The sequence below is a fragment of the Pongo abelii genome, chromosome 13, assembly GCF_028885655.2.
Source record: "Pongo abelii isolate AG06213 chromosome 13, NHGRI_mPonAbe1-v2.0_pri, whole genome shotgun sequence".
NCBI lineage: Eukaryota > Metazoa > Chordata > Mammalia > Primates > Hominidae > Pongo > Pongo abelii.
Genome location: NC_071998.2, coordinates 17,115,031 through 17,125,032, shown reverse-complemented (window position 1 = coordinate 17,125,032; position 10,002 = coordinate 17,115,031).

The following is a 10,002-nucleotide window of genomic DNA, read 5'->3' as shown; positions in this document are numbered from 1 at the left end:
TCAGTAAAAGACGTGTGGGGCAGCGCAGTGCAGAGGGAGTGGAGAGGCTTTACTATCCCTTCAGAAGTATGCCGTTAAACTCAAAGTTGCCAAGGGAAGTAAAAGTACATAAAAATAGCTTTATGAATAAGGTTATGAAATCGAACAAATACTAGAATACATAAACGAGTAACATCTGTGATCAGCAGGGTTTATGGGGGTTGGAGGAGGAAGCTAGCTGTTCAAAATACATACGTAACGCGTGAAAACACATGCAACCCAAAATATGAAAATGATTATTACACCAACCTTGCATTTTCATGAGGAAACCTTTTTTGAAACGTGTATACCCATCTGACTGTTTAAAGAATTAGGAATCGATAGGTACTATAACTTTTTTTTTAATTAATAGACTTTTCTTATTTTTATTTTATTTTATTTTATTTTTTTGAGATGGGTTTTGCTCTGCCGCCCAGGCTGGAGTGCAGTGGCGCTATCTCGGCCCACTGCAACCTCCATCTCCGGGCTCAAGCTACTCTCCCACTTCAGCCTCCTGAGTAGCTGAGACTGCAGGTGCGGGCCACCATGCCTGGCTAATTTTTTGTTTCTTTCGAGACGGAGTTTCACTCCTGTTGCCCAGGCTGCAGTGCAATTCTCGGCTCACCACAACCTCTGCCCCCTGGGTTCAAGCGATTCTCCTGCCTCAGCCTCCCGAGTAGTTGGGATTACAGGCATGTGCCACCACGCCCAGACAATTTTTTGCATTTTTAGTAGAGACAGGGTTTCACCATGTTGGCCAAGCTGGTCTCAAACTCCTGACCTCAGGTGATCCACCTTGCCTCGGCCTCCCAAGCGCTGGGATTACAGGCGTGGGCCACTATGCCTGGCCTTTTTGTATTTTTTTTTGGCAGAGATGGGGTTTCACTATGTTGCCCAGGCTGGTCTCAAACTACTGGGCTCAAGCGATCTGCCCACCTCAGCCTCCCAAAGTGCTGGGATATTAATAGATGTACAGAGCAGTTTTAGGTATACAGAAATATTGAGCAGAAAGCACAGAGTTCCCATATACCTCGGCTCATCAACCCACACAGTTTCCCCTATTATTAATATATTGCATTAGCTTAGTACATTTAAAATACATAGTTTATATTAGCTTTCATTCTATCTGCTCTACAGTTCTGAGTTTTGCCAAATGCATGTATTTTAGTGCGATTTCCACTAATGCAATGATGTAATATCCACCATTACAGTATCATAAAAAATAGTTTCACTGCCTGATATGGTTTGGATTTGTGTCCCCGCCCAAATCTCATGTCAAATTAAAGGAGGGGCCTGATGGGAGGCGATTGGATCATGGAGCAGATTTCCCCCTTGCTGCTCTGGTGATAGTGGATTCTCACAAGATCTGATGGTTTAAAAGTGTGTGGCACTTCCCCCTTCGTTCTCTCGTTTGCTCTGCCATGGTAAAGATGTGATTGCTTCCCCTTCACTTTCTGGCATGATTGTTAGTTTCCTGAGGCCTCCCAGTCATGCTTCCTGTTAAGCCTGCAGAACTGTGAGTCAATTAAACCTCTTTGCATCATAAATTACCCCATCTCAGGTAGCTGTTTATAGCAGTGTGAGAATGGATTAATACAGAAAATTGGAACCAGGAGTGGGGTACTGCTATGAAGATACCTGAAAATGTGGAAGCAACTTTGGAGCATAGCTTTTTTTATTTCACATTGTGCCAGCAACATTTGTAGAAAAGGCTACTTTTCTCCACTGTATTGCCTTTGTTCTTTGGTCAAAGATCAGTTGCTGATACTTGTGTGGGTCTTTTTCTGGGTTCTCTATTTTGTTCCATTGATCTATTAATACTTGTCAGTTATTTCACCAATATGACACTGCCTTGATCACTGTAGCTTTATAGTAATTTTTGAAGCCAGGTGGTATTAGTCTTCTGACTTTGTTTTTCTTCAATATTGAGTTGACTGTCTGGGTCTTTTGCATTTCCATATAAACTTTAGAATCAGTTTGTTGATGTCTACAAAATAACTTGCTGATATTTTATTGAGATTGTGTTGAATCTATCGATCAAGTTGGTAGGAACTAACATCTTAACAGTATTGAATCTTCCTATCCATTAACATGGAGTATCTCTCCATTTATTTAGCTATTTATTTCTTTCATCTGAGTTTTGTACATTTCCTCATATAGATCTTGCATGCATATTGTTAGATTTATACCTAAGTATTTCATTGTTTTAATGATAATATAAATTGTGTGTTTTCAATTTCAAATTCCAATTTTCATTGTTGGCTTATAGGAATGTAATTGACTTTTGTATAATAAGCTTGTATGCTGCAATCTTGCTAATAATCACTTAGTTCCAGATGTTTGTCTGTCAACTCTGGGGTTTCCTACAGGGACAATCATATCATCTGCAAACAAAGATAGTTTTATTTCTTCCTTCCCTATCTGTAGGCTTTTTACTTCATTTTAGAGTTTTGTTCCATTAGCTAGGACTTTCAGTATGATGCTGAATAGGTGTGGTGAGAGGGGACATCCTTCCCTTGATTACTATCTTAGGGGCATTTTCTTTCTCAGCATTTAACTATGATGTCAGCCATGAGTTTTCTGTAAATGTTCTTTATCAAGCTGAGGAGCTTCCCTCTATTCCTTGTTTGCTGAGAGTATTTATCATAAATGGGGATTGGATTTTGTCAAATGCATTTTCTGCATTTATTGATATGATTATATGATTTTTTTCTTTAACCAGTTGACAAGATGGATTAGGTTAATTTATTTTCTTTTTCCTTTTTTTTTTTTTTTTTTGAGATGGAGTCTCATTCTGTTGCCCAGGCTGGAGTACAGTTGCGATCTTGGCTCACTGCAACCTCTGCCTTCCAGGTTCAAGTGATTCGCCTGCCTCAGCCTCCTGAGTAGCTGGGATTACAGATGCACACCACCATGCCCAGCTAATTTTTGTATTTTTAGTAGAGACGGGATTTCACCATGTTGGTCAGGCTGGTCTCAAACTCCTGACCTCGTGATCTGCCTGCCTCGGCCTCCCAAAATGCTGGGATTACAGGTGTGAGCCACCATGCCCAGCCCAGATTAATTGATTTTCTATGTTGAAACAGCTGTGCATACATATGCGGGCTAAATCCAAATTATGGTATATAATTCCTTTTAAATATTGTTGAATTCTATTTGCTAATATTTTGTTGAGGGATTTTACTTCCATATTCATGAGAAACATTGATCTATGGTTTTCTTATCTTTTAATATCTTTGTCTGATTTTAGTCTTAGGCCACTGCTGGCTTATAGAATTAGTTAGAAAGTATCCCCTCTATTTTACTGAAAAGATCGTAGAGAATTTCTGTCTTAATGTTTGGCAGAATTCACCAGTGAAACTATATTGGCTTGGAGCTTTTTATAAAAAGTTATTAATTATCAATTCCATTTCTTTAATAGATATAGGCCTACTGAAGTAGTCTATTTCTTATTTGTGTGAGTTTTGGTGTATTTGTCTTCTAAGGAATTGGTCCATTTCATCTATGTTATAGAATTTGTGGGCACAGTGTTGTTCATTGGATGTGAAATTCTAAGTTGATGAATTTTTTTCTGTCAACACTAAATATTTCTTTTTTTTTTTTTTTTTTTGAGACAGAGTCTTGCTCTGTCGCCCAGGCTGGAGTGCAGTAGTGCGATCTCAGCTCACTGCTCCACCTCCCAGGTTCACGCCATTCTCCTGCCTCAGCCTCCTGAGTAGCTGGGACTATAGGCGCCCGCCAACACACCTGGCTAATTTTTTTTTGTATTTTTAGTAGAGATAGGATTTCACCGTGTTAGCCAGGATGGTCTCGACCCCCTGACCTCATGATCTGCCCACCCTGGCCTCCCAAAGTGCTGAGACTACAGGTGTGAGCCACGGCCAGCACTAAATATTTCACTCCACTGTCACTTGCCTGGTTTCTGAAGAGAAGTCTGATGTGGTTGTTACTCTGTTTCTCAACATGTAACATCCCCTCCCCCCACCTCCTTTCAAGATTTTCTCTTTGTTTTTTATTTTTCTACAGTTTGAATATGATATGTTTAGGTGTATGTTATCTGATATTTATCCTAAGTGTTCTCTTAGTTTCCTGGTCTATAGTTTGGTGCCTGTTATTAATTTTCAAAAATTATCAGCCATTATTACTTCAACTATTTCTTATCTTTATTTTTCCTCTCTTTTTTGGTATTCCCATTATATGTATGTTACTTTTGTAATTATCTCACCTTCTTGGATATTCTGTTCTGTTTTTAAAAAATCTTTTATCTCTTTGCGTTTAACGTTTGGAAGTATATATTGCCATATCTTTGAGCTCACGGAGTCTTTCTCAGTTATATGCCATCTACTGATGAGCACATGAAAGCAGTCTTCATTTTTGTTTCATCGTTTTTGAATTGTAACATTTACTTTTGATTCTTTCTTAGAGCTTACATCTCCCTGTTTACATTATCCATCAGTTCTTGCATGGTATTCGCTTTTTCCATTATAGCCCTTAGCATATTAATCAGAGTCATTTTAAATTTCAAGTCTAGTAATTCCAAAACCTCTGCCAATTCTGAGTCCAGTTCTGATGCTTGCTTTGTTTCTTCAGATTGTGTTATTTTTGCCTTTTAATGCACTGCAATTTTTATTGGAAGCTGAATACGATGTATCAGATAAAAGGAACTGCAGTAGATAGATAATGTAAAGTTTAATGTTTGTCTGGCTAAGAGTTAAACTGTGTTTCCTGTTTGCCATAGCTGTGATGTTAAAAGCAAAAATTTCCTCTAGTGTCCTTGTTTCTGTCTCCCCTGTTGTCTTTGGGTGTTCATAGACTCCGGAAATAGGGTCTGAGCCTTCAGTTCTTTTAACTGTAATTCCAGGCTATCATGCAGGAGCACTATTTATGCAGTAGTAATGAGTGGGAGGAGGGCAAGCCTTCTATAACCCTCTGGTTAGATCCCAGTCTTTTAGTGAACTGAAGTTATATATTTCTTTTCGTCCCTGTTAAAGTCTGCAGGGAGCTGGGGTTGGGGATTGCCTTCCCCAGGTCACTTAGGTTTTCATAAAAACCCATTAGGCTGGGTTCTGGTAAAGTAGTTCCCCTGAGTGTGGGCCTTGTTAAGGGGAGCAGAGAGCTCTGAGCACGTCTCAAAAATGGTTACTTTTCCCCTCCACCCTGAGAAAAATCATCAAAGGAATTTTCTCTGATCTCTATACTGAGAACCTGGTAGGGATCTTGCAAGTAAAACTCTGTGAAGTATGGGGGCTGCCTCCAAGACCAGGTTTCTTCTGAGGTTTTAGCTCTAAAGTTAGTCCACATTGAGCCTCTAGCAATTTACGAATTACAGTTTAAAAGGTTGCTGCCCATACTGCTGTGGACATCTTCCTCTGGGCATCTGCTCCTGGTAAGCTGTGATTCTCTGTATCTGCCTGTCTGTTTCTCCAGTTGTCCTGATAGCAGTTTGTCCCATGATCTCAATTGTCTACTTGAGCTAAGAAGAGTTGTTAGTTTTCAGTTTGTTCAACCTTATTCTTGCTAGGAAGATAAGAATAATGACTTCCAAACTCTTTGCATCAGACCAGAAACCAAAGTCTGTTTATTGTGTTTTGAATTGCATTGCTTTATGCTGTAAGAACAGGTCTTTGTGAAGTTTAGTCAGACTTGCTTCCGGGCTTCTACTTCATTCCATGAAGTATCTTATCAAAGAATTTAAGCTAATTGAGTCTGTGACCATCCATAGTAGCACTACTCACCTCTGTTATTATCTTTCTTTTTTCTCATAGTTCTCTCACTACACAAAGTATCCTAAGTATGTTGACTAACAACAAAATGTCAACTTCCTGAGGACAGGGAGCTTGTCTTTGTCTCACTGAGCATATATGTGCTCAAAAATTTCTTGAGAAAGGAACAAGGACCTAAATCTGCTAGATACTACTAGGCAGTGGATTTCTGGTAATTAACAAGACATTACCTACCTTCCCCTAGCTTAGCATCTAGAGGTGGAGATGATAAGGACTATGATGAGAGACAACAGAGCAGAAGACAAGGACAGGAATTCTCGTGGTAGTTGGCAGGGGCTTCTCTGAAGAGGTAACACTGGCACTCACGCTCAGAAGGCGGGAAGAGATCACGCGCAGAATGGAGGGTAAGCCCCCACTCAGGAAAACCAGCGCTCGCTATGGGAAAGATTTTATCCCATTTGAGGAAGACATAAAAGTCAAGTGCAGACACTTGAAGCCATTAAGAATGTTCCTTTGGCTTTACTCTGAGAAGTGCCTACCACAAGCCAGGCTAGCAACCACCTTCTCTTTTGTCTGAGCTAGACTGTCAAGCAAACCTCAGTGATGAAGAAGGCAAAGTGATATGGGTCCTTTCCTTCTTTTAAAGTAATTATTTATTATTCAAATCAAGAAGTTAATTTATGAAAATGTCCGTCACTCCCAGGCCAACTAGACCAAGACAAGAGTAATCAGAGCAATGGAGAGTGCGACTGAGAGAGAATAAGAATGACTATCCCTTTACACACCCACCAGAATGGCTGCTTACGAGTCTGGCTGGCTAGAATAACTATTTTCTTTTTCTTTCTTTTTATTTTTTTGAGACAGAGTCTCACTCTGTCACCCAGCCTGGAGTACAGTGGCATGATCTCGGCTCACTGCAAGCTCCACATCCCAGGTTCACACCATTCTCTGCCTCAGCCTCCCAAGTAGCTGGGACTACAGGCACCCACCACCATGCCCAGCTAATTTTTTGTATTTTTAGTAGAGACGGGGTTTCACCGTGTTAGCCAGGATGGTCTCGATCTCCTGACCTCGTGATCCACCTGCCTTGGCCTCTCAAACTGCTGGGACTACAGGCGTGAGCCACCACGCCGGGCCTAGAATAACTATTTTCTTGTTATTCTGAAGCTACTTTGGGTTCTTTTCTCAGTTCACAAATATTACACACATTTTTCAAATAGCAGAGATTCTTAAATATTCTGAATTTGAAGCCATATCACCCGATGCTCATTCAAACTGCATGAAACTGATTATCATTAAAAAATCATGACTACTATTAAAAATGATGCAGTACAAACTGTTTTAGGGTAACAGAGTTAAAGAGGAAAAGGCCTTCTTTGTAGGAAAAAATAGAGTTAATAATTTCACAAGGATTAAAAGACTATCACCACCGTGCAACCTGAAATAATTGTTGTAGACGGTAATCATCAGCAGCTGCTAAATCCATTCATGATAGCTTAATAAGAATTTCTTGAGATAAAATAACATAAAATTTATCATTAACTAAAGTTTATCATTTTAGCCATTTTTAAGTGTACAGTTCAGTGGAATTAAGAATATTCAATTCACATTGCTATGCAACCATCCCCACCATCCATCTCCAAGATTTTTTCATCTTCCCTAATTGAAAATCTGTACCCATTAAAAACAATAACTTCCTCTTCCTTCCTCCCCGTAGCCCCTGGCAACCGCCTTTCTAATTTCTGTATCTATGGGTGTGATTACTTTAGATACCTCATATAAGTGAAATCATACAATATCTGTCCTTTATGACTGGATTATTTCATTCCCTTAGCATAATGTCTTCAGAGTTCACTCATGTTATAACAACTATCAGAATTTCATTCCATTTTAAGGCTGAATATGCACCGTTGCATGTATATACCATATTTCATTTATCTATTCATCCGTTAATGGACACTTGGGTTACTTTCACATGCTAGCTGTTGTGAATAATGCTGTTAGGAACACGAGAATATAAATATCTGTTCAAGTCCCTGCTTTCAATTTCTTTAGATATATTCCCATAAGTGCCATTTCTGGGTCATATGGTAATTCTCTGTTTAATTTTTGAGAAGCCGCTATGCTGTTTCCCACAGCAGCTGTAGCATTCCAGCAATGTGCAAGCATTCAAATTGTTCTTCATCGTGACCAACACATTATTATTTATTAATTAATAACCATTCTAATCAGTGTGAAGTCATATCTTTTTTTTTTTTTAATTTTTTTATTTTTTTATTTTATTTTTTTCTTTTATTATTATTACTATTATTATTATACTTTAGGTTTTATGGTACATGTGCGCAATGTGCAGGTAAGTTACATATGTATACATGTGCCATGCTGGTGCACTGCACCCACCAACTCGTCATCTAGCATTAGGTATATCTCCCAATGCTATCCCTCCCCCCTCCCCCCACCCCACAACAGTCCCCAGAGTGTGATGTTCCCCTTCCTGTGTCCATGTGTTCTCATTGTTCAATTCCCACCTATGAGTGAGAATATGCGGTGTTTGGTTTTTTGTTCTTGCGATAGTTTACTGAGAATGATGATTTCCAATTTCATCCATGTCCCTACAAAGGACGTGAACTCATCACTTTTTATGGCTGCATAGTATTCCATGGTGTATATGTGCCACATTTTCTTAATCCAGTCTATCATTGTTGGACATTTGGGTTGGTTCCAAGTCTTTGCTATTGTGAATAATGCCGCAATAAACATACGTGTGCATGTGTCTTTATAGCAGCATGATTTATAGTCCTTTGGGTATATACCCAGTAATGGGATGGCTGGGTCAAATGGAATTTCTAGTTCTAGATCCCTGAGGAATCGCCACACTGACTTCCACAAGGGTTGAACTAGTTTACAGTCCCACCAACAGTGTAAAAGTGTTCCTATTTCTCCACATCCTCTCCAGCACCTGTTGTTTCCTGACTTTTTAATGATTGCCATTCTAACTGGTGTGAGATGGTATCTCATTGTGGTTTTGATTTGCATTTCTCTGATGGCCAGTGATGGTGAACATTTTTTCATGTGTTTTTTGGCTGCATAAATGTCTTCTTTTGAGAAGTGTCTGTTCATGTCCTTCGCCCACTTTTTGATGGGGTTGTTTGTTTTTTTCTTGTAAATTTGTTGGAGTTCATTGTAGATTCTGGATATTAGCCCTTTGTCAGATGAGTAGGTTGCGAAAATTTTCTCCCATTTTGTAGGTTGCCTGTTCACTCTGATGGTAGTTTCCTTTGCTGTGCAGAAGCTCTTTAGTTTAATTAGATCCCATTTGTCAATTTTGGCTTTTGTTGCCATTGCTTTTGGTGTTTTAGACATGAAGTCCTTGCCCATGCCTATGTCCTGAATGGTAATGCCTAGGTTTTCTTCTAGGGTTTTTATGGTTTTAGGTCTAACATTTAAGTCTTTAATCCATCTTGAATTAATTTTTGTATAAGGTGTAAGGAAGGGATATCTTGTGATTTTGATTTGTATTTCCCTCATGACTGGGGATGTTGGCTATCTTTTCATGTGTCTCTAAGCCATTTGTATATATTCTTTGGGGAAATGTCTCTATTCATGTCCTTTGCACATCTTTAAGCTAGATTGTTTCTTTTTGTTGTCACATTGTAGGAATTATTTATATATTCTAGATATTAATCCCTTATCAGATATGTGATTAGCAAACATTTTCTCCCAGTCTGTGTATTACCTTTTCACTCTGCTGAGACTGTTTTGATGCACAAAAGTTACCAATTTTGATAAATTCCAATTTATCTATTTTTCTTTTGCTGCCTGTACATTTTATGTCAGATCTAGAGAACCATTGCCAAATCCAGTGTTGTGAAGAGTTTCCTCCATTGTGTTCTAAAGTTGCAGAGTTTTAGCACTTAGTTTAGGTCTCTGATCCATTTTGAGTTAATTTTTGTATATGGTGTAAGGTAAGGGTCAGCTCATTCATTTGCATGTAGATATCTACTTTTCCAGCACCATTTTGCTGCTTCTAGGATAGGTAGATTCATTTTAAAAAATCAAATTTGGAAAGTTTCAGTCATTTTCTTTCCCTCCTTTTTTTCTCTCAGTATGCATACATTAGTATGTCTGATGATGCCTCGCAAGTCTCTCAAGCTCTGTTCATTATTGTTTATTCTTTTTTCTTTCTGTTTCTCCAACTGAAGAATTTCAAATGACTTATCTTCAAGATTGTTAATTCTACCTTCTGCCTGCTCAGATGTGT